Genomic DNA, 22,504 nt, shown 5'->3' with positions numbered 1-22,504 from the left:
TCACCATCAAAAGCCACATAGAACAGCTGCTCCAAAATATAACCAAGAGGAGAAAATGTGATGCATGGCAACTTTGGGGGCAGCTCCACATTCAGGTGAAGGATGAGCACGCAGTGGTACAGATCCAGCATTGCCCACCCTCCAGGCTGCTGTTTGCTCCTGATGAAAGCCCCTTGCAGGACCGTGGCCCCTCTCAGTGCGGTGTCAGTCACTGCCAGAGCTCTCAGCTGAGCCACTGGCATTTGCAGAGTGACATCCAGCCGCAATCCTGCTGCCTGCTGAGCATCTGTGGAAGATCCTGAGCATCTTCATTCCTAGGACCACAAAACAGCTCAGGATTTCTCTGAACTGGCTTTCAAGGGGGGGGTTTCCATATCCCTGTGAGATCTGTTCATCCCTCAACACGTCTGACTTGATGTACAATGATGTATTTGGGTTCCTTCCTTAGTTCCTCCTGTGTGCCAGTGAGAAACCATCCATGTGAATGGAGGATGTTGTGTGCACGGCAATGTATTCCTGGCTTGCCATTTTGCTTCACTGTCACTCAGCTGAACATGGTCCTTATCTAAGAAGGACTTCGAAGAAATGGGTAGGAATTTTGGCTCTGAAAGGAGCAGAAAGCATATTTTCTAGACCACATTCCCAGCAGATGCCCTTTCCCTGGCAGAACAGTGATTGCCATTCATCATCCTGGGAAGAATGGGAAGACCCATTCAGAGATCCCAGGTTCAGCTGGCCTTTGGCTTTGTCTGCCTCATTTCACACATCCACTTTCAAGGGCCATTAGAAGAGGCACATGTTTGCCTTGCTACCCAGAAATGCTGTAGTTATTCCCAGGAAAACAACCAAAAATTGGCCATCCTGTGCTGTGGTAGATATCCCATCACAATTGTGATTCTGTAAGCAAAGACAACCGGTGCTTTTTGGGGCTGTAACAGCCGAGAGTGTGGCAGAGCAGGTTGGATATTCTTTTTAGAGTCCTGAAAACATTGTTCCTAAAACAATCTTTCTCTCCTGTCTTCTGTCATCAACTGTGGAACAGAGAAAATGGAAAAGAGCTGAGTTTTGTTTAAATTGGCTTTATTTTTAAGTCTTCAAATAGTGTCAGCTCGATGCATGATACTTTAGAAATTGGATTAGTAGCACCTATTTCATCCCATCAGAGAGGTGGGATTGAAGACTTCCAACAACAGAAACACTGGATGTGCAAGAGCTCAGTTTTCCACCCCTCACACAAGTAACTTGCTGTACTATTTTCAGCAGCCTCAGCCAGATCTATTAAAATACTGCTCCAAACAACAACAGAATGCAAATGTTCCACCAAATGGGGAAAAACAAGACAAGTGGGCAGCAGCCCTTTCTGAAGAGCTTGTGTTGATTTTGCCAAGTCAGATGCAAACAAGGTTTGCCATATTTCTTTGCTAGAAAAATGCAATTGAATGTAATTTCTATGCTATTGGGTAGAAATCAATCTCTGAGGCTGCTAAGTTGGGTATGATTTTAGACCTGGGAGGAGCAAGACAGGTTCCAGAGAAGCTGTGGCTGTGTCACCCTTGGAGGTGTTCAAGGCCAGGTTGGATGGGGCTTGGAGCAACCTGATCTAGGGGAAGGTGTCCTGAGTCTGGTGAGTCCATGAAAAGAAACTTTTGGTTTTCCTGAAATTCTGCCTTTGCAAGGGGAGGTCACAACTACCCCACATAGTTTGAAATGCCCTGAGCAGAACCCAGCTGTGCTTTCTCACAGGTGATGAGGGATTTTCATTTGTATTTTATGGGGGATTTTGACAGGGCAGAGCAAGAGCAGCTGAATGTGTTTGACAGGCAAAGAGGGCCAGTGTGGCAGCAGCTGAATTCAATGGAGCTTTTCCTTCTGTGATCCTGTACAACCTGAGGCACTCTGGGGCTCTTGAACCTGGCAGCTGGGCAAGTTAATCATTGGAACAAGTGATGAATTAACCTGCTCCACTCTCCTTAGCATGGATGTGATGAGCCTTAAGTAAAGCCAGGAGCACTTGCCAGGATGGGAGCTTGTTCTTTGCCAGGGAGGAGGGAGAAAATCTTGCTTGGAGTAAATAAAGCAACTCTGCTTCCCCAGGAAGATGAAAAGAAGGAATTAAACATGTGAATGCTGCATGGAATAATTTGCACAAGGCTATATCTTGTCTGCTATGCAGGAATGTTCCCAATAAACCATGATTCTCCCGACCTTTATTTTCCTGGGTTTCCACCACACAATACAAGAGACTCTCACTTGAAAAAACCAAAACACCTTGTGGGGAGGCATTATTTCCTTTCTTCAGGCTGCCTCTTTCTTTTGTTCCCTCCAGAGCTCTCACTTCATTTCTGCTGTTGTTTGGAGCACGTGCTTACCTCTTTCCTGATGCCCTGCGCTTCTTTTGGCTCTGGGTGTCATGGACACTATTAATGGTGGGTTTTTTCCCCTCCATCTTCTTCTGTTTCTTCATGTGGTTTACCTTCATTCACCTGTTGGAGTGATGGATTTTTCTCACCTTTTATTACTCAGTGCTTTTTCTTCATTCTCTAATACCAACTTCTCACTTGCCCTGTGGCTGTTAGGTGCCAGTTATGGGAGCATGAATTCTTTCTCTAGTGCTTGTCTGAGCTTTCTCAGGGAGCTGAGAGCTCTTTGGGGTTCAACTTGACTCACTTCAGTGCCTTCCTTGGTGCTGCCTGTGTACTTGAACACTTGAAGGGAATAAAGTCTCAGTGTGGAGATGACAGCTGTGAAACGATGGCTCTTTTGGAGAAGACAAGAATGCTATTGTCAATCTTTTCAAGGATAAATGGAGCACCTGGTTTTGGGAGAAACCGGCTCAGCTCAGCGCAGAGGTGGCTGTTGCAGGTGCCCAGGTTTGGAGGGAAGGCTGCAGCTCCTGGGGGTGTGTTGGTGTGGGGCTATAAGGTTTGTGCTGGGTCCCTGGAGCAGTGGGAACATCCCACGGGGAGATGCACATCAGGAAATGGGTGCAGAAACGGCCTGAAGTGTGACCAGCTTTGGTGAAGGGTTCCATAGGAAATAATATTTTTGCTGAGATTTTGGACAATTTGAGGCTCCTTCTCGTGTCCTTTGCCCAATGAACATTCCCCCTTTGCAAGAGCTTGGGGAATGCAGAGCTCACACAATGAAAATCCCTGATCATTATATCTCTTTTCCATTTTTTGATGTTGTCATCCCTGCAGGAGTCAGAGGAAGAGAATATGTGTGTGTCTTGGTTTGAAAAGACAGGAGCCTGTGAAGGAAGGCAAAAGCCTCCTGTGAAATGGAGAAGGTAAACCCCCTCCCTCCGAATTATCACAACTTCAGAATTAAAAAAAAGGCTCTCAGGCAAAGATATGGGAAATGGGAATAACAGTTCTTTACTGGAAGGAAAAAAACTAAATAACAATGTAATTTAACACAAGCAAAACAACCACTGGCAGAGTGAGAGAAACCTGGCACCCTAAGAAGTCAGGGTGCTGATAGCAGTCCAACCAAGTGGTGGCTGCTCCTCCTGGAGCGGCGATCTGCAGAAGGGTGTAGATCCCTTCCGAAAATGCGGCGAAGGAGCAGCTGGGCCTTGGTTCCTGATTCCTCTCGGAAATCCAGCGAAGAAGGCTGTCTGTGGTCTCAGAAATGCTTGTTTTATGGTGTCAGGGATGCTTGGCTCCTCCCTCTGGGTGGAGCATCTCTCAATGGGATGATGTAACTAATCTTACCAGCCACAGTGAGTAATTCAATAGCCCATCAGCAGGAGATTATCTTCCTGGCAGTGTCATTGTTCTTGAAAGAGATAAGAAAAACTTCCCAACCCCCAACAGATGGCAAAATAGAATACATGCCTACTTTACAAGCCAGGACAGTGTGACCTGCCTGGCTTTAACGTTGTGCCAGGAGCAATGCCATGGGGTATGTAGCTGGTCAGAGGAGCATCTGAGAAGTGTGTGGTACATCCATGATGTCCTACTACTGATCTTTGCACAGAGATGAAAAAGTATCAGTTTGCATGGCCTGAATGTCTGGGTCTGGAAATTCTGCATTGCACAAGATGTGCTGAGCTCATCTGGCTCTGAAATATCATCTCTGCACCTTAGCCAGGAACAGCATCAGAGTTCTGAACAGATTCATCAAAATCAGTCATAACCCAGAGGCAAACCTTGTCAATACACATCGCTGGCTGGTGAGGAGAACAAATGCTTCCATTTTTGTTCTTGCAGAATGAATTCAGCAATAAAATAATCCTCTCTCTTGGCATTAAAATACTTTAGTTTCAGCTCTGCCCCAGACTATCAGTGTCAAGTATTTCTCTGGGTGCTTGGGGGTAGGTTCTCCCCCTGGAGCTCTCTGCAGGTTGATGCTAATGCCAGATGTTCCCTCAGCTTCAGATGTTTTGCTGCCTGAGCAGAGTGTGCAGAACAGGGATTACAAGCACTGACATTTGCTGTGCTAGAAAGTGCAAGGGACACATTTGTGCCAATGAAGGTCACACCTTGAACTAGGAGGATCAATTCTTGTTGCGCTCAGAGGAGTCTGGGGAGAGAGGGGGTTTCCAAAGGAAATCTTGGTCCATGTAGGGCTGAGGCTCCCTCCAGCTGGCTCCAGCCCCTCAGGGTGCCCAGGAGCAGGGCTTGCCCACAGCCCAGTGCTCCCTCCTTAGCCCTGGGGCTGCCCAGGGAAGAGCCATGGCTGAGGCTCTGCAGGAGCACACAGGCTCAGCCCTGCTCCAACATGGGATCCATGGGCCAGGGCACACTGGGCTTTGCCCCTACAGCTCCCAAGTGTGTCCAGAGAAACTGCAAGGAGAGGCTCACCTCTGTCAGGGGAACCCCTCTGTGCACAGGGACCGCCACTCCTGGGGTGGCTGTGCCAGGGACCTCCAGCCCTGGGAACCTGGAGCAAGTGGAAACTACAACTTGGCAAAATGCTGCCTGTGCCAGAAGCACATGCAAGGAGAACTGGGATGTGAAAAGTAAAATTTGTTTATTACAGAAGAACAGCAGCAAAAATGCAGAATACATTTACATTGGAAGAATATTTGTAACAACAACAATCGATAGAACATATATACATAAAAACCTACCTAACAAAACTATGGGAAAGGTATTTACAGAAGTCAAAAATAGCCCTAAAATCTACATTCTAAAGAACAACAACTAAGTGTAGAACATATATACACAAGGGTGGTGTCTCTGTCGGTGATGTCCATCGCACCTGGAAGAAAAGCAAATGCCACAGTCACTCCAGTCAGGCACAGAGGGCTCCTGCATGTGCCCCCAGGCTGGCACATGCTGGCACAGCAGCAAGACTCTGCTACCAGAACTGAGCCTGGCTGGGTCTGGCATGGAGCTTGTGTGGAGCAAAGCAGGCACAGGAATGGCTGTGGATGGCCACCAGAATCCAGTGCCCTGGGTACAATGTCCCTGAGCAGGGAGCACCCAGCCCAGCCCCAGCCTGGCAGCAGGAGACCCACTCTGCCTGTCCTGCTGCTGGCATTGCTCTTCATGCCAAGATCAGGGCCTCTTCCTCACCTTCTTAATCAATATCCATGTCCTCAATGTACTCTTCCATATCCACATCCATCTCTTCCTCCTTAGTCACATCCATATCCATCTCTTCTTCCTCATCCACATCCACATCCACATCCATCTTTCCCTCTCCAGGGTCTTCTCCATCTATTTCCATCTCCTCCTCCATATCAATCTTGGTATCTACCTCCATGTCCTCCTCTCTGTCTGGGACAGCCTGCAGAGGTAGCAAAATCTCAGAGTGGGGTCCCTGTCCCACTCCATGCCCACAGAGCTCCAGCCCACCCGGGCAGGTGCGGGGTGTCCACCTCCATGGAATGGCACCATACCTTCCTCAGAACAAAGGGGAGCATCCTGCAGGGCTGGATGATGAAATCCAGGCACTCCCGAGCTGTCAGGAATGATCGGGGTATCGGGGGGATAATAAGAGTGAAAGGCGAGGGCAGGAGCAAGGTGCAGAGCATGTCAACACAGTGGCCAAGGCTTGTGTTGTGCCCTTTGCTGGGCGCTGGACGTTCCAGCTGGAGCGTGGGCTGTGACATCACAGTTCCCAGGCTCCATCTGAAGTGGACACTGGAGACCATGGAATGATGGAGTCCCTGAACGGTTGGGCTTGCAAGGGAGCCTGAAGAACAACATCTTGTTCCCAGCTGAGCAGTCTTCCCCCAGAGCAGGCTGCTCAGAGCCCTGTTGCCAAGGATGGGGCATGCACAGCCTCTGTGCACAGCCTGGGCCAGTGCCCCACCACCCCCAGTGGGAAAGAGCAGCTTCCTTAGATGCAGCTTCAATCAACCTGCTGCAGTTGAAAGCCATCCCCCCTTGTCCTGTCAGCACAGGCCCTGTTGAACACTCTGTCCCCTTCTTTCCTGCAGGACCCTTCCAGTCCTGCAGAGCCACAGTGAGGCCTCCCAGTGTCTCCTCTCTCCAGGCTGAGCATCCCCAGCCCCACTTGCCCAGCAGTCTGTCACATCAGGGCCAGTCAAGGATGCAGGGTAGCAAATAGCATCAGGAACTGAGAGATGCAAGCTTTAGACCCAGGTTTGCCTCTAAATGTACAAAATTAATAACAGTGGAGGGGAAGATGGTGGGACACTGGTTCTGTTCTAACTGGTGATTTATTTTTCTTCTTTTCTGTCATTCTGACCCAGATTTTTCAGTTTGTAAGGAAGCTTGGCACAATGTCCATTGTCTTCTCCATTTGTGAAACACCAAGCGGAGTCTGGGCAGGCTGATATGCAGAGCAAAACCTGAAAATACACTAGTGATCCTGAGCCTGGGGGATGCAGATAAACCCAGCCAAAGGAATTTCTGGAAAGCTGATCCTGGTTTACATTATCTTGAGTTTGGCTTTGGCAACTTCACCAGTCTTTTATGAAAAAGCAAACAAAAAACTCAAACCAAATCAGACAAAAACCCAATCAATCAATCAATCAATCAAACAAACACACCCAGCAGCGAACCAATCAAACAAATAGATAAAAAACGCCAAATAAAACCAAAGGAAATGAAGAGTTAGTATTAGTTGTGAGGATAGCACAGCAGGCAAATGGCTGCTTGCCACAGGATCACCATCAAAAGCCACATAGAACAGCTGCTCCAAAATATACCCAAGAGGAGAAAAAGAAAAAGTGATCCATGGCAACTTTGGGGGCAGCTCCACATTCAGGTGAAGGATGAGCACGCAGTGGTACAGATCCAGCATTGCCCACCCTCCAGGCTGCTCTTTGCTCCTGATGAAAGCCCCTTGCAGGACTGTGGCCCCTCTCAGTGCGGTGTCAGTCACTGCCAGAGCTCTCAGCTGAGCCACTGGCATTTGCAGAGTGACATCCAGCCGCAATCCTGCTGCCTGCTGAGCATCTGTGGAAGATCCTGAGCATCTTCATGCCTAGCAGCACAAAACAGCTCAGGCTTTCTCTGAACTGCTTTTCAGGGGGGGTTTCCATATCCCCGTGAGATCTGTTCATCCCTCAATATGTATGACTTAATGTCCAATGATGCATTTGGGTTCCTTCCTTCCTCCTGTGTGCCAGTGAGAAACCATCCATGGGAATGGAGGATGTTGTGTGCAGGGCAATGTATTCCTGGCTTGCCATTTTGCTTCACTGTCACTCAGCTGAACATGGTCCTTATCTAAGAAGGACTTAGAACTTGCAACAAGTGATAAATTAACCTGCTCCACTCTCCTTAGCATGGGTGTGATGAGTGTTAAGGAAAGCAGCAAGCGCTTGCCAGGATGGGAGCTTGTTCTTTGCCAGGGAGGAGGGAGAAAGTCTTGCTTGGAGTAAATAAAGCAACTCTGCTTCCCCAGGAAGAGAAGCAATTAAATATGTGAGTGCTGCATGGAATGATTTTCACAAGGATTGTCTACAATGCAGGAATGTTCCCAATAAACCATGCTTCTCCTGACCTTCATTTTTCTGGGTTTCCACCACATGATACAAGCGACTCTCAATGACAAAAAAGCAAAACACCATGTGGGGAGAAGGTTTTTCCTTTCTTCAGGCTTCCTCTTTCTTTTGTTCTTTCTAGAGCTCTCACTACATTTCTGTTGTTGTTTGGAGCACGTTGCTTCCCTCTTTCCTGATCCCCTGCGCTTCTTTTGGCTCTGGGTGTCCTGGACACTCTTAATTGTGGATTTTTTTCCCCTTCATCTACTTCTGACCTCCAGCCCTGGGAACTGGGAGCAAGTGGAAACTACAACTTTGCAAAATGCTGCCTGTGCCTGAAGCAAATGCGAGGAGAAATGGGGTGTGAAAAATAAAATTTGTTTATTACAGAAGAACAGCAGCAAAAATACAGAAGATATTTACATTGCAAGAATATTTGTAACAACAACAATCGATAGAACGTATATATATAAAAACCTACTGGGCAAAACTATGTGAAACATATTTACAGAAGTCAAAAATAGCCTGACAATCTACATTCTAAAGAACAACAACTAAGTGTAGAACATATATACAAAAGGGTGGTGTCTCTGTCGGTGATGTCCATTGCACCTGGAAGAAAAGCAAATGCCACGGTCACTCCAGTCAGGCACAGAGGGCTCTTGCATGTGCCCCCAGGCTGGCACATGCTGGCCCAGCAGCAGGACTCTGCTACCAGAACTGAGCCTGGCTGGGTCTTGCATGGAGCTTGTGTGGAGCAAAGCAGGCACAGGAATGGCTGTGGATGGCCACCAGAATCCAGTGCCCTGGGTACAATGTCCCTGAGCAGGGAGCACCCAGCCCAGCCCCAGCCTGGCAGCAGGAGACCCACTCTGCCTGTCCTGCTGCTGGCATTGCTCTTCATGCCAAGATCATGGCCCCTTCCTCACCTTCTTAATCAATATCCATGTCCTCAATGGACTCTTCCATATCCATGTCCATCTCTTCTTCTTCATCCACATCCACATCCACATCCACATCCACATCCATCTCTTCCTCTCCAGGGTCTTCTCCGTCTATTTCCATCTCATCCTCCATGTCAATCTTTGTATCCACCTCCATCTCCTCCTCTCTGTCTGGGACAGCCTGCAGAGGCAGCAAAACCTCAGAGTGGGGTCCCTGTCCCACTCCATCCCCACAGATCTCCAGCCCACCCGGGCAGGTGGGGAGTGTCTACCTCCATGGAATGGCACCATACCTTCCTCAGGACAAATGGGAGCATCCTGCAGGGCTGGATGACAAAATCCAGGCACTAAGGACCTTTCAGGACTGAATGGGTTATCAGGGGGCAGGTGAAAAGCAGAGTGGGCAGGAGCAGGGTGAAGAGCATGCGAACACAATGAACAACGTTTGTGTTGTGCCCTTTCCTGGGTGCTGGATGTTCCAGCTGGAGCGTGGGCTGTGACATCACAGTTCCCAGGCTCCATCTGAAGTGGACACTGGAGACCATGGAATGATGGAGTCCCTGAACGGTTGGGCTTGGAAGGGAGCCTGAAGAACAACATCTTGTTCCCAGCTGAGCAGTCTTCCCCCAGAGCAGGCTGCTCAGAGCCCTGTTGCCAAGGATGGGGCATGCACAGCCTCTGTGCACAGCCTGGGCCAGTGCCCCACCACCCCCAGTGGAAAAGAGCAGCTTCCTTAGATGCAGCTTCCATCAACCTGCTGCAGTTGAAAGCCATCCCCACTTGTCCTGTCAGCACAGGCCCTGCTGAACACTCTGTCCCCTTCTTTCCTGCGGGACCCTTCCAGTCCTGCACAGCCACAGGGAGGCCTCCCAGTGTCTCCTCTCTCCAGGCTGAGCATCCCCAGCCCCACTTGCCCAGCAGTCAGTCACATCAGGGCCAGTCAAGGCTGCAGGGTAGCAAATAGCATCAGGAACTGAGAGATGCAAGCTTTAGACCCAGGTTTGACTCTAAATGTACAAAACTAATAACAGTGGAGGGGAAGATGGTGGGACACTGGTTCTGTTCTAACTGGTGATTTATTTTTCTTCTTTTCTGTCATGCTGCCCCAGGTTTTTCAGTTTGAAAGGAAGCTTGTCAAAATGTCCATTGTCTTCTCCATTCGTGAAAGACCAAGCGGAGTCTGGGCAGGCTGATGATGCAGAGCACAACCTGAAAATATACTAGTGATCCTGAGCCTGGGGGATGCAGCTAAACCCAGCCAAAAGGAATTTCTGGAAAGCTGATCCTGGTTTACATTGTCTTGAGTTTGGCTTTGCCAACTTCACCAGTCATTTATGAAAAAGCAAACAAAACTCAAACCAAATCAGACAAAAACCCAGTCAATCAAACAAACAAACCCATGCAGCAAACCAATCAAACAAATAGATAAAAAACCCCAAATAAAACCAAGGGAAATGAGGAGTTAGTATTAGTTGTGAGGATAGCACAGCAGGCAAATGGCTGCTTGCCACAGGATCACCATCAAAAGCCACATAGAACAGCTGCTCCAAAATATACCTGAGAGGAGAAAAAGAAAAAGTGATGCATGGCAACTTTGGGGGCAGCTCCACATTCAGGTGAAGGATGAGCACGCAGTGGTACAGATCCAGCATTGCCCACCCTCCAGGCTGCTGTTTGCTCCTGATGAAAGACCCTTGCAGGACTGTGGCCCCTCTCAGTGCAGTGTCAGTCATTCCCAGAGCTCTCAGCTGAGCCACTGGCATTTCCAGAGTGACATCCAGTGGGATACCCTTTTCCGTTTGTCTCCTAATGCCACAGGGGTCCTAAACAGTATATGCCATCCCATTTTTGTTCCGTTGATATTGACTGCTTGGTTTTATTTTGTCAGCAGTTCTATTCATTGTGAATTGGAATATGATGAAAAAACTAAGGATGTTAGCACCTATAATTAGTGCACATAGCTTAACTGATGCGGCAGCTCATTTAATGCTTGCTAGGAAAGACCTAGAAAGATTTAATGAACAAAATTGGTAAAAAAAGAAATGGGGGATTTGTAATAAGTAGTAATACATTTGTTCATTAATTAAATCAATAGCTAAATAACTATATGTTATAAAACAATAGTTAAATAGCCAAAAAAACTTCTTGTGCAGATACATATGGTTGCTGGTTTACTATAGTGCTTTGGGAATTCCATTGTAAAGTTATGCCTTGTGAAAGGAAAGTAATGAGAAGCAGCTGTAATAACAATCCTTAAACTCGCTAGAATTGCTTAGCTTGCGGAAAGTGTATAGTACTAGTAAGAATTGCTTAGCTTGCAGAAAAGTGTATAGTGTTCTGTATAGATATGCCTTATAAGGCATAAGTTCACTCAGCGTTCACAAAGAGGAAGACTAAGGGGGACTAAGCCTTCATCCCACGACCACCAGAAGGCAGAAAAAGACCCCCTAGCAACTGAATGAGCAAGCGCAGAAGACAGATCACGTCATCCCTAAACCCGGAGAAGAAGGCAATAAAAGGTGGACGCAGGGGATAGGAATTTTGTGAGCCAAAGTGGAGCGGAGACTCTGGGCCGCCCAGCGCCGTCCTTGCTTATTCTTGCTTGCAAAAATAATAAAGATAATTATTTGATCCTTAAATTCAGTGGACTTGTTTATCACACTGCCCAGACCCTAAACTGCCCCAAATGTGCCCCAGAAATGTCTCCAGGGACCCCAAAGTGGCCCCTTTTACCCTGTCCGTGAAAATAATAAAAAAATATGTCAAAAGATCTAAAAATAGCACTAATTAGCATTAAGAAGGAGAAATAAATGGCCAGTAGTGGTCAATGATTTAATGAAAGGAATTGTTTTATTTAAAACCAATGACAAATAATTTTTTGATTGCTAAAAATGTATTCAATTTTTCACATAAATATCAAAGGTAATAGAAATATACAGTAATACTAATATAAATTTAAAAACTATAATTATAATTTTATAAATTAATCAATCTTATTTATTTTAAAAATGCATACTTTTTTATGTTTTGGGATGTCAGTCCCAGGTGGGCCATGTCAGACATGGTGAGGCTGGGGTGAGGAGCAGGTTGTCCACAATGGGTCAGCCTGCAGGGGGCTTGTTCCTCTCCATGCCCAGATCTTCTAGGGAGACATTCAGCATCAAGATCACCTGGGGAATCGTTCTTTCACCTCTTTTCTGAACTGAAAAATAAAACCCCACACACGTGATTAAAACAAAACATCATGCCGTCGGTGCACTTTGAAATCTCCCTCCTTAACAGAACTCCAGACTGACTCCAAGCAGCTTCACAAGCCCTGGAGGCTTGGAGGAAAATTGAAGGAAGAGAAAGAGCCCCCCAGGGCTTTCTGTATTTTAATCAGCCCCACGGTGGATTTGGGGCTGGGTCCAGGAGCCTCAGGCACTGAGAGAAGGATGAAGAAGCTGCTCAAGGAGTCAGCAGCAAAACTCCAAGTGCCTTGGAGCATGGCTGGGCCCCAGTGAGGGCAGGGAGTGCCAAAGGCTCCCTTTGGGACTGGTGAGAGCAGATCCTTGAGGCCAGGAGTGCAGGGAGCCCAAGGCTCTGGGCAGGGAACTGCAATGCTGAGCAAGGCCTGGGCTGGCTGGGGGAAGCAGAAAGGCCAAGCCCTGAGCCCAGCCTGGGCCAGCAGCGCCTGTCCCTCACGGGTGGCTCGGGGCTCTCTGTGGGGCAGGGGGATGTGAGGGGCAGCAAGGACAAATGCCATCAACCTGCAGCCCCTGCCAGCCTGGCCAGGGAGGCCGAGGGAGAGCCAAAGTGCAGCCCCTGCCAGGAAAGTTCCTGCTGTGGGGCCTCCAGAGGCGCTGCCCGAGCCCAGGGCACAAAGGCCTGGGTGCCTGTGGCCCTGCCAGCCCTGCCCAGCCCTTGGCCATCTGTCCTGCAGGCTGTGCCCCCTGTGCGTGCTGCTCCTGTGCCCTGGCCGGCTGCACTCGCCCCTCTCGCTGTGCCCCAGCATTTCTCAGCCAGCGTTTCTGTGCCCTCCCTGGGCTCCCTGCACCCAGCGCTGCCGGCTCCTGGCACACAGAGCCGGCCATGGCCCAGCCTCACGCTGCCACACCTCGAGCACCACAATTCCACCCTGGCAGGGACTTTGCTTTCTCCTCAGCTCCAGCCTGAACCTTCCAAGCTGCACTTTGGGGAGGTTTCCTGCAATTCCCACTCCCAAGGAAAGCTCTGTCTCCTGCTGCTCACAAACAGAGAAGGGCTGGTGGGAGAAGTGCTGGTCAGAGGCTGTTTAGGGCACAGTCACCATGAAATTATTGACTTTTTAAATATTCTGTAAAAGAAGGAGGGACATCAATAAATCTTCTACACTGGACTTTTGAGGGCAGACTTTGGTCTGTTGAGGATGCAGATTTGGGGAGGACCAAATCAGGTATTGATTTTTTAAAAAAAACAGCCCTTAAAAACAACTAGTTCCAGGAAGGATGGAAACACTTGAAAAAAGAAATCTTGAAGGGGCAAGAGTAGGCTGCCCCCTTTGTGCAGAAAGATGACCCAGAGGGGGAAATGACTGGCCTGGCTGGGCATGGAGCTTTTCAAGGAAAAGGGGGATTAAAGAGGGATTAAAAAGGATATTTCTAGGGATTAAAAAGAGGGTGCAGCACCTTTGGACATAGAGGCAGGTAAATCAAGAAATGTTTAAGGATGTTGTTAGGTCATGCAGAAAGAAAATTAGAGAGGTAAAAGCTCAGTTAGGACTTAACTTGGATACTTCTGTGAAGGATAATTATTATGTTTTTATAGGTACATTAATGTCAAAAGGAGGGGTAAGGACAACCTGCATTTCTTACTGTGAGGGATATGATTACCAAAGATGAAGAATGGGCTGAGGTACTTCACCCCTTCTTTGCCTCAGTTTTCAACAATAAGACAGGCCATCCTCAGGACAAGTGTTCTCCTGAGCTGGTAGATGGGCACAGGGAGCAGAACAGCCCCCTGGAATCCAGGAGGAAGCAGCTGGGGACCTGCTGAGCCACTCAGGTGCTCACAGGTGTCTCTGGGATCAGAGGGGATCCATCCTAGAGGGATGAGGGAGCTGGTGGATGATCTCCCCAAGCTGCTCTCCATCATTTACCATCAGTCCTGGCTCAGCAGGGAGGCCCCAGAGGAGTGGAGGTGCCAATGTGAGCCCATCCCCAAGAAGGGCTGGAAGGAGGGTCTGGGGAGCTCCAGGCCTGTCAGCCTGACCTTGGTGCCTGGCAAGGTTATGGAGCAGATCACCTTGAGAGCCATCACAGGGCACCCACAGGATGGCCGAGGGATCTAAGCCAGCCAGCGTGGATTTCAATATCTGCAATGATGATCTGTGTGAGGGGATTGAGTGCACCATCTGCAAATTGAGTGCACCAAGCTGGGTGTGAGTGTGGATTTGCTGGAGGGTAGGAGGGCTCTGCACAGGGCCCTGGACAGGCTGGATCCAGGGCCCAAATCCAACAAGATGAGGTTTAACAAGTCTAAGTGCCGGGTCCGGCACTTTGGCTACAACAACCCCTGCAGCACTACAGGCTGGGGACAGAGTGGCTGGACAGCAGCCAGGCAGAAAGGGACCTGCAGGGACTGATGGACAGCAGGCTGGACATGAGGCAGCAGTGTGCCCAGGTGGCCAAGAAGGCCAATGGCTCCTGGCCTGGATCAGGAATGGAGTGGCCAGCAGGAACAGGGCAGTGATTCTTCTCCAGTGCTCAGCACTGGTTGGCCACACCTCGAGTGCTGTATCCAGTTCTGGGTCCCCAATTTAGGAAGGACATGGAGGGGCTGGAGCGTGTCCAGAGAAGGGCAACAAGGCTGGTGAGGGGTCTGGAAGAGAAGTTTGGTTGAAAGCACATGAGGGAGCGGTGGTTAAGTTAACTGGACGATGCTCTGGGTAGACAAGGTAGTGTTAGGGTGCAGGTTGGACTTGGTGATCTCAAATGTTTGTCACAATAAACCGGAGTGATTTCCCTGGTGTCCCCCAGCCCTTGCTGGCCCCAGGGGCTGATGGCATTTGTGCTCCCTCAGGTTCATGTCCCCACAGCAGCAGCATGGGGGTGCTCCTGCCTGCTGTGTGCAATGCAAACAGGGGCTCCTGAGCCAGTGCTGCCATGTCTGTGCCTGCAAGGATGCGGCACCTGTGTGAGCTGGGGGAGAGGCCAGAGCTGCAGAGGGGGGATGTTGTTGGCAGCTCCATGAGGACGCTCTGGGACGCTGCCCTGGGCTGTGCAGCGCCCTGGGGATGGATCAGCCCCTGCTCTGCTGCTCCTTCCCGTCTCCCCCAGGGCCCTTGCAGAGCCCCAGCCATGCTGTTTGCCCCCAGCCTGCCCACGGCCAGCCTGGGGCTGCTCACCCTGGGGTTTTTCTGTGCTGAGCATTGGCCTGGCCGTGTTCTTGAGAGAGCCTGGGCAAGGAGCCTGGAGGCCCCAGGCCCTGGCCTGAGGCGTCAGCGCTGCCCCAGCAGTGCCCATGGCCTGTCCCTGCTGCAGCCCCGGCACTGCCACCCCCAGGACTGTGCCCGGCCCCGAGAGCACTCAGGCCCTGCAGCAACACCAGGGCCACCAGGGCAGCGGGGCAGGGCCACGGCAGCAGCACTGGCAACACCAAGTGCTGCTGCTGCTGCTGGGCACAGCTGCTGGGCCAGCACTGATCTGCCCCAGCTCTGCACACAGACATTGCTGCTGCAGCTCCAGAGAAGGCAATAAAAGGGCATCCCTGAAGAAAACTCTGCTGGGAGATTCTTAATTCGTCTAAAGCCACTGAGTACACAGCTCCTCATTGTCACAGTCTGCGGCCACGGTGAATGTGGAGAGAAACAAAGTCAGAAATAGCAGAAACAATGATCTAGATTTAGGAAGAATATTAAAAAAAAAAAAAAGACAGGGAAATCAAAGAACCAAACCAACAGAACTATCAAAAATTAATTTTGTTACAAGTGATTTGCAGAAATTGGCAATCAGTTTAATGCTTCCTAAGATGTCCAGTCATCAGTCTCCACACTGCAGCCTTGAGCTCCTGGTTCCTCAGGCTGTAGATGAGGGGATTCAGGGCTGGAGGCACCACCGAATGCAGAACTGACACCAACAGATCCAGGGATGGGGAGGAAATGGAGGAGGGTTTCAGGCAGGCAAATACTGCAGTGCTGAGAAATGCATTTCTCCTGCATTTGTCCTTTTCAGATTCTTTCAGTCATCTCCTGAGAGGTGCCGATTGTTCTGGGGCTTTTCATGAACTGATTGTACTCTTGATTTAGATGGAGACTGTAGAATTGATTTCAGATGTAGCAGAATCTGAACTGAACACAGAAACAAACTCCCTCTGTCAGCCCATTTTCATCTTCTAGATCACTTTCAAGATGTCCTTGGGGGTGTTGGAATGATGATCACACAGCTCTCCACTTCTGGCTGCAGGCTCTGGAGATTCTTTCTTTGCATTCAGTCAGGCTTGCATTCCCCAGGAGTTCTTGGTAGCCTGTCATGTTTTCTTAGGGTAGAACAGTAACAATGAAAACCTTACCAATGGCACAACTGCCCAGCCCACAAGGAAAAGAAAAGAACAAGCTGCAAAATTCTTCAAATATTTGTCCTGCTTTGCTGCAAGTGTTGTGCTGCACACACAGTGTGGAAAGCTGCAGTTGGTGGCACACCTTGTGACAGAAGCTGCACCTCGTTCTTCAGGAAAGGTTCATGGAAAAAGCAAACAGGACTGAGGAGAAGATTCTGGAAAAACTGAAAGAGCTTTTAAGAAATTAAATGAAAATTGAAACAATTCAAGACGTTTTTCTCTATTTATTTTTATGCTCCCCTTTTCCATCTTGCACTAGTTGTCCATCCCATTAATTCCAAACAGATCTCACCTCTAAGATCCATGAGTTGGCAAGTTTTAGACATTTTAAGATACCATGACCTACACACAGTTTGGCTTCCCCTGTTTTTCTTGGAAAGCAATGCTGGAGAGGTAAGTGCAGTGTTTGTGTCAGGTACAAATTCTGCATTCAGGGAACACACTCTGAGAGTGTTTGACCCTCAGCAGGGACAATGCACAGCAGGGACCAAGGGCATTCCTGAGGCACTGTGCAGGAATCCAGACTCTGGCTCTTGGCTGAACTTGGCAAAGTTCCCGTGTTTGGACAGGCTCAGGGGCTGCCCTCGGGGAACGTGAGGCTCGGGGCCGGGGCGAGCGGGCAACGGACAAACGGACACGGGGACAAACGGCCCCGGAGCTTCAGTTGCAGCAGCGGCAGCAGCAGCAGCAGCGGCAGCAGCAGCAGCAAGAGAAAAAACTTTAGATTCCCTTCTCCTCTCCCTCTCCCTCTCCCGCTTCCCCGCACCTTTCCCGCTCTCCCTTTCCTGGTCTCCTCTCTTCTCCCCGCCTCCCTCTCCCCGTGCCGGGCCGGGCCATGCCCCCGGCCCGCCCCCGGCCCCGGGCGGGGCTGCCCCGTGCCCGCCCCCAGCCGTCCCACCGAGGTCTGGTCCCAGCCCGGCTCTGGCCGTGCTGGCGGTGGTGCTGCTGGGCTGGGTTCAGTGCCTGAGGCGGCATCGCCGGCTTTTGGCTCCGCCTGGCCCGAGTCCGCCCCCAGCCCCAGCCCTGGCCTCGACCCCGGCCCCGGCCCCGGCCCCGGCCCCGGCCCCGGCCCCGGCCCCGGCCCCGGCCCCCGCCTCGGCTCCTCCCGGGGCCCGCGGAGGACACACGCGGCGCAGCCGCTCCCGCCGCCTCCGCTGCGGCTTGCCCGGCCCGAGCTCCGCCGCTCGGCAGCGCGGCCCCCGGCCCCGCGGCTCCCCGGTCGCGTTCCAAAGAGCGAACGCCGGGGCATGGCCGGGCCGGGGCGGGTGAGGGGCGCTCGGGGGCCGTTGCTGGCCCCGGGCCGAGCGCTGACAGCCGCGTCCCGCCCGCAGGGAAGGCGCAGGAGGCCCTGCAGGAGCGGTACCGGCTGGGCTCGCTGCTGGGCCGGGACGGATTCGGCAACGTCTTCGCAGCAACGCGGCTCTCGGACGGCGCCCCGGTGAGCGGCGGGGCCGGCGGCGGGCGGAGGAGGAGGGGGCGCAGGAGGAGGAGGAGGAGGATGGGGCTGGGCAGGGCGGGCATTGAGCTCTCCCGCTGCTCCCCTTGGCTTGCAGGTCGCCATCAAAAGGGTGCCACGGAACCGCATCTGGCATTGGAGCGAGCTGGTGAGTGAGCCGGGACAGCGGGCAAAGCCGGGCCGTGCCGGGCGGGGATGAGCCGAGCCCCGGCAGGGTGGGAGCCGCCGGGACATCCCGAGGGGGAGCGGGCGTGGGGCCAGCGCAGGGCGCAGAGCATCCCGAGCTGGCTGAGGGGTTGCCCAGCCCTGGCCCAGCATCGGCCCCACTGACGGCATCGTGCTCCTCCCGCAGCCCGACGGCACCAGCGCTCCCCTGGAGGTTGTGCTGCTGGACAAGGTGTCCAGTGGCTTCTCCGGTGTGGTCCAACTACTGGAATGGCTTGAGCTCCCCAGCGACATTGTGATGGTGCTGGAGCGGCCAGAGCAGTCTCAGGACCTCCTGCATTTCATTCGGGCATGGGGGTTCCTGCGCGAGGAGGTGGCGCGGCAGCTGTTCCGCCAGGTGCTGGAGGCCGTGCGGCACTGCACCAGCTGCGGGGTCCTGCACCGCGATATCAAACCAGAGAACATCCTGGTTGACCTGGCCACCGGGCAGGCCAAATTGATTGACTTTGGCTGTGGCACCTACCTGCAAGAGACAGCCTACACTCACTTTGCAGGTGAGCCTACACAGGGCTGTGCTCCTGCTCCTGGCATCTCATGGCCCAAGATCTCACCGCCCAAGCTGGGTGTGGCGGCGGGGATTCTCCCTTTTGCTGCCACTCAAGGGACTGAATCTGCAGCTGAGTTGCTTTACAGCAAGGCTGGGTGGGGAGCCATCTTCCAGCCCTGCTGGCAGCCTTTGCCCACCACTGTGCCCAGGACTGGGGCTGGGCTGGGGCAGCCAGCCTGACAAAAACAGTCGTGGGTGAGGGTAGCAGAGAGGGAGGTCGGAACCTGTGTCGCAGCCGGTTTGTGTGCAGGCAAGAGGAAGGACTGCTCCACTTGCCCTGTTTGTCTTGCCTTTATAATATGTTTGGGGCAATGCAGACAGGGAGAATGAGGGCATGGTTTTTCCCCAGCACGCAGTGGGTATTTCCTTTGCATGTCATGGTCAGGCCTAGCCAGGGCTTCCACTGTCCCCTTCCCATACCAGTGGCTTCTTTTGCAATCCCAAGTTTGTACACCAGTCCCAGATGCTGGTGAGAGGACAGTGGTCGCCCTCTGTGCCACTGATGCAGCCCCCGCCCGCCCAGGGATGCTGGGGCCAGGCTCTGGGAGCAGCAGCATCCCCCTGATGAACTCCATCTGTATTCCACAGGAACACCATCATACAGCCCCCCGGAATGGACCCGCTTTGGCTGGTACCATGGCGAGCCAGCTACCATCTGGTCCCTGGGCATCCTGCTGCACGAGATGGTCTGTGGGAAGATGCCTTTCAGGAGGGGCTGGAACTTCAGCTGGGGCCAGCTCTCACTGCCACAACGGCTCTCTCCAGGTGAATCCTCTTCTCTGGGCACGGGGGGAATACCAGTGCTGGGAGACAGCAGCGGTCTTGGGAGCATCCCACTCTGGCAGCTGCTGAGGAGGTGGCACATGTCCTGCTCTCCCCCAAAACCAAGAACTGATGGGGAAAGTTCAGGCCCAGCTCTGAGCGCATCCAGCATGGCCTGGGCATGGGAATAGTGGGGCAAAGCAGACAGGAGCCTTCTCCAGCTGACGGGCAGTTTCTGGTTTCTCTCCCCAGAGTGCCAAAATCTGATCGGGTGGTGTTTATCCATGCACCCCTTGGCCAGACCCTCATTAGAAGAGGTGTTCTGTCATCCTTGGATGCAGGATGTTCATCTGCCCTAGAAGAAGGGAGAGAGCCACAGGCACACTGTGCTGCAGGGCCCTGGTAAGTTACAGCTGCACACATGCCTTGGCAATGAGAAGCAAAGAAAGCCAGCCCGTGTCACTGCACCAGGGTCATGGGATGGGAACATGCAGCCCTTGTGCTGGAGCTGAGCTGCTCTGCCCAGCCCTGGTGGCTGCCATCCAAGCAGGTTTTGCTTGTCCTGGTTCCCTGACAGCTGGGGCCCTGGGCAGAGCCCTGACAGCCTGGTCTCACCCCAGGGCAGGAGAAGGAGCCCCCAGAGAAGCTGTACCAGGTGGGGCTGCTGCTGCAGGAGACAGCAAGGATGACATGAAGGATGACATGAAGGATGACAACCTCTTCCTCAACCTGGCCACCAGCAGTTGAAGGTGATGCACTTTGATTGTGGCACCTTCTTCAAAGCCAAACTCCACAGGGAATTTGCAGATGAGTCCACACGTGGGGAAATGCTCCCAGATTTGGGTATTGCCCAGCCTGGCTGGGAAGCAAAGGTCCCCCCCTTTTGCTGAGGCAGATGCAGCTGATCCTTCAGTCGGCTGCCCAGCTGCTTTTGGCAGGGCTGGGGGCATGGGCTGGGGTGGGTACGAAATGGGAGTGGGCTCCTGGTCCTGCCAACAGCCCCCAGCACCCACCGTGCCCCAGGTTGGGGCTGGGGCTGGGGCAGCCAGCCCAACACAAATAAACCCCCATGGTGGGAGCAGAGGTGGGACTCCCAAATCTGTGCAGGGGCTGCTTTGCTGTGCAGGCAAGGAAGGGCTTGGGCAGCTCCACTGCCCTTGTTTGCTTTGGGATCACGGTTATTGTGGGGGACAGTGCAGGGGGAAGGGAGAAAACCTGGGCTTTGCTCACACATGGCTGGGTTTTTCCCTGGCATGCAGGGCTTGGGCCTTCCTCAATCCCCTCACAGAGATATGATTTTTACCTTTGTTCTTTTTTTCCCTTTTTGTCTGTAATCTATTTTCAACAATTTGTTGTTTGTTTTTCTAGAGGAAGCATTCTGGTTGGTCCAGTCTGGATTGGGAAGTTCTTGGGAGCAGCTGTGGCGTGGATGGGCCGTGCCCTTGGAGCAGGCTGAGGACATCGTCTGGGACCAGCTTTTCTTCCAGCCATGGATGGCATGAGGTGGGTCCCCGTCTGCTTGGCAGGGTGGGATCAGAGCTTTTGGGAGATGGCAGCGAGCACAGGAGCATCCTGCTCTGGGCAGCTGCTGAGCAGGTGGATGTGCCATGGCTGGCTGCAGGCTGGGCACATGTCCTGCCCTCCTGCCCTGCTCCCAAAGGCAGCACTGATGGGCAGCTCTGGGCACAGCTCTGGGCACGGCCAGCATGGCCTGGGCACCACGGGCAGCTGGGACAAGGGGACAGGAGCCATCAGCTGACGGGCAGTTTCTGCTTTCTCTCCTTGCAGCCGGGCTCTGCGGATGCTGAGGCTGCTCTGGGCTCTGCCAGGGCTCTGCTGGAGCTCAGCACCGGGCCGGAATCAGCCAAAGAAGAAATGGTGTCACCTGCAGCACAGACTTGCTTGAGCATTTTGACAACGCAGCTCAAGTTTGTAGCGTGGACACCTGCAAAGGAAAAATGACACCTCCCAAAAATTAGAATTGTTCAATACCTTCTGAAATCAAATCAATCTGGGATGACTCCAAATGACATTTTTCAGCTTGCTCAAGATGTAGCTCAGCCCTTCTCTGAACAGTTCTCTCCCCCACCTGCCTTTTACTTCTCAACTGCTCCCTTTTTTCCCCCAGTGAATTCCCAGCCCATTGCAGTCTCCATCACTTGCTGGCCTTCCTTGTTGCCCCTGACCACAAGGAAGGCTGAGCCCCAGGTTTAGGGACTCATGCTGTCACTGGCTGAGGAGCAGCAATGTTTCAGAGGTCCAGTGGCATTTTAGTGTCATTCAGAGCCACTCTCCAGCCCTCAGATCTCCTCACTGCTGAGTTCCCACTCCCTTTTCTTCATCCTTGCAGCAGGATGAGCTCTGTGAATCCCCTTGAGCCTCCCCACTCTTCCCAGCCCACGCAGGCACCTCAGTGAGGCTGAAGCTGAAGCTTCTCTGTCTCCTCTGGCACTCCAGTCCAGTCCCCTGTGTGGGGAGCCCCAGCCCCAGAGCACAGCACACAGCAGTGCAGTCCAGGCTGGAGCAGCTGCCCTGCAGCCCTGGCTTGGCTGTTTGTAGCAGCTGAATGCTCCCTGTTTCCAGCTGTCCCTGCAGGATGGCCCCAGGGCAGAGCCCAGCCGGGCTCCCACTGCAGCCCCTGGAGCTTGGGGCAGACAGTGCTCCCAGAGCTGAGGTTCATGGGGAGCACCTGGAACTGTGCCTCAGTGTTGGCAAGTGTTGTGTTCTCATCTCCTGCAGCCTGAGGGGAAAACAACCTGTGCTGCCAGGCCAGCACTGCCCCTCTGGGCAGGGACAAGGCTGAAAGGCTTTCCCTTTCCAGAGGAGCTGGTACTGAGCCTTGGCAGGGCCTGGCAGGGCTGGAGCCGGGTCTGGCCTGCTGTCCGGGACTCGCTGCCCACCAACCACCCCCACCCACCACGCTCCATCCTCCAGGGACAGAAGGGTCTGTGTGTGCCAGGGGCTCTTGGGTGTCTCTGTATCCAGGGACAGAAGGGTCTGTGTGTGCCAGGGGCTCTTGGATGTCTCTGTATCCAGGGACAGAAGGCTCTGCGTGTGCCCGGGTTTCCATAATGTCTCTATACTCA

At 52.3% G+C, this 22,504-nt stretch overlaps 2 long non-coding RNA genes and 1 pseudogene across 2 annotated transcripts; all 3 read right to left on the bottom strand.

Moving 5' to 3' along the window:
* Positions 1-22,504, bottom strand: part of LOC135306122 (zinc finger protein 11-like) — a 322,458-nt pseudogene that overhangs the window by 168,741 nt on the left and 131,213 nt on the right.
* LOC135305705 (uncharacterized) lies at positions 4,959-5,998 on the bottom strand. The gene is made up of 3 exons (XR_010366686.1): positions 5,852-5,998; positions 5,526-5,739; positions 4,959-5,208 (listed from the first exon to the last, which is right to left on the bottom strand). It is a non-coding gene; the product is annotated as an uncharacterized LOC135305705 (long non-coding RNA).
* On the bottom strand, positions 8,247-9,335 carry LOC135305740 (uncharacterized). Its single transcript, XR_010366724.1, has 3 exons — positions 9,147-9,335; positions 8,839-9,034; positions 8,247-8,521 (listed from the first exon to the last, which is right to left on the bottom strand). It is a non-coding gene; the product is annotated as an uncharacterized LOC135305740 (long non-coding RNA).

This window comes from Passer domesticus, chromosome 8 (genome assembly GCF_036417665.1).
Source record: "Passer domesticus isolate bPasDom1 chromosome 8, bPasDom1.hap1, whole genome shotgun sequence".
NCBI classification, from domain to species: domain Eukaryota; kingdom Metazoa; phylum Chordata; class Aves; order Passeriformes; family Passeridae; genus Passer; species Passer domesticus.
Note: the sequence above shows the minus strand (reverse complement) of the source record. Positions and strands in the feature narration are given on the sequence as shown.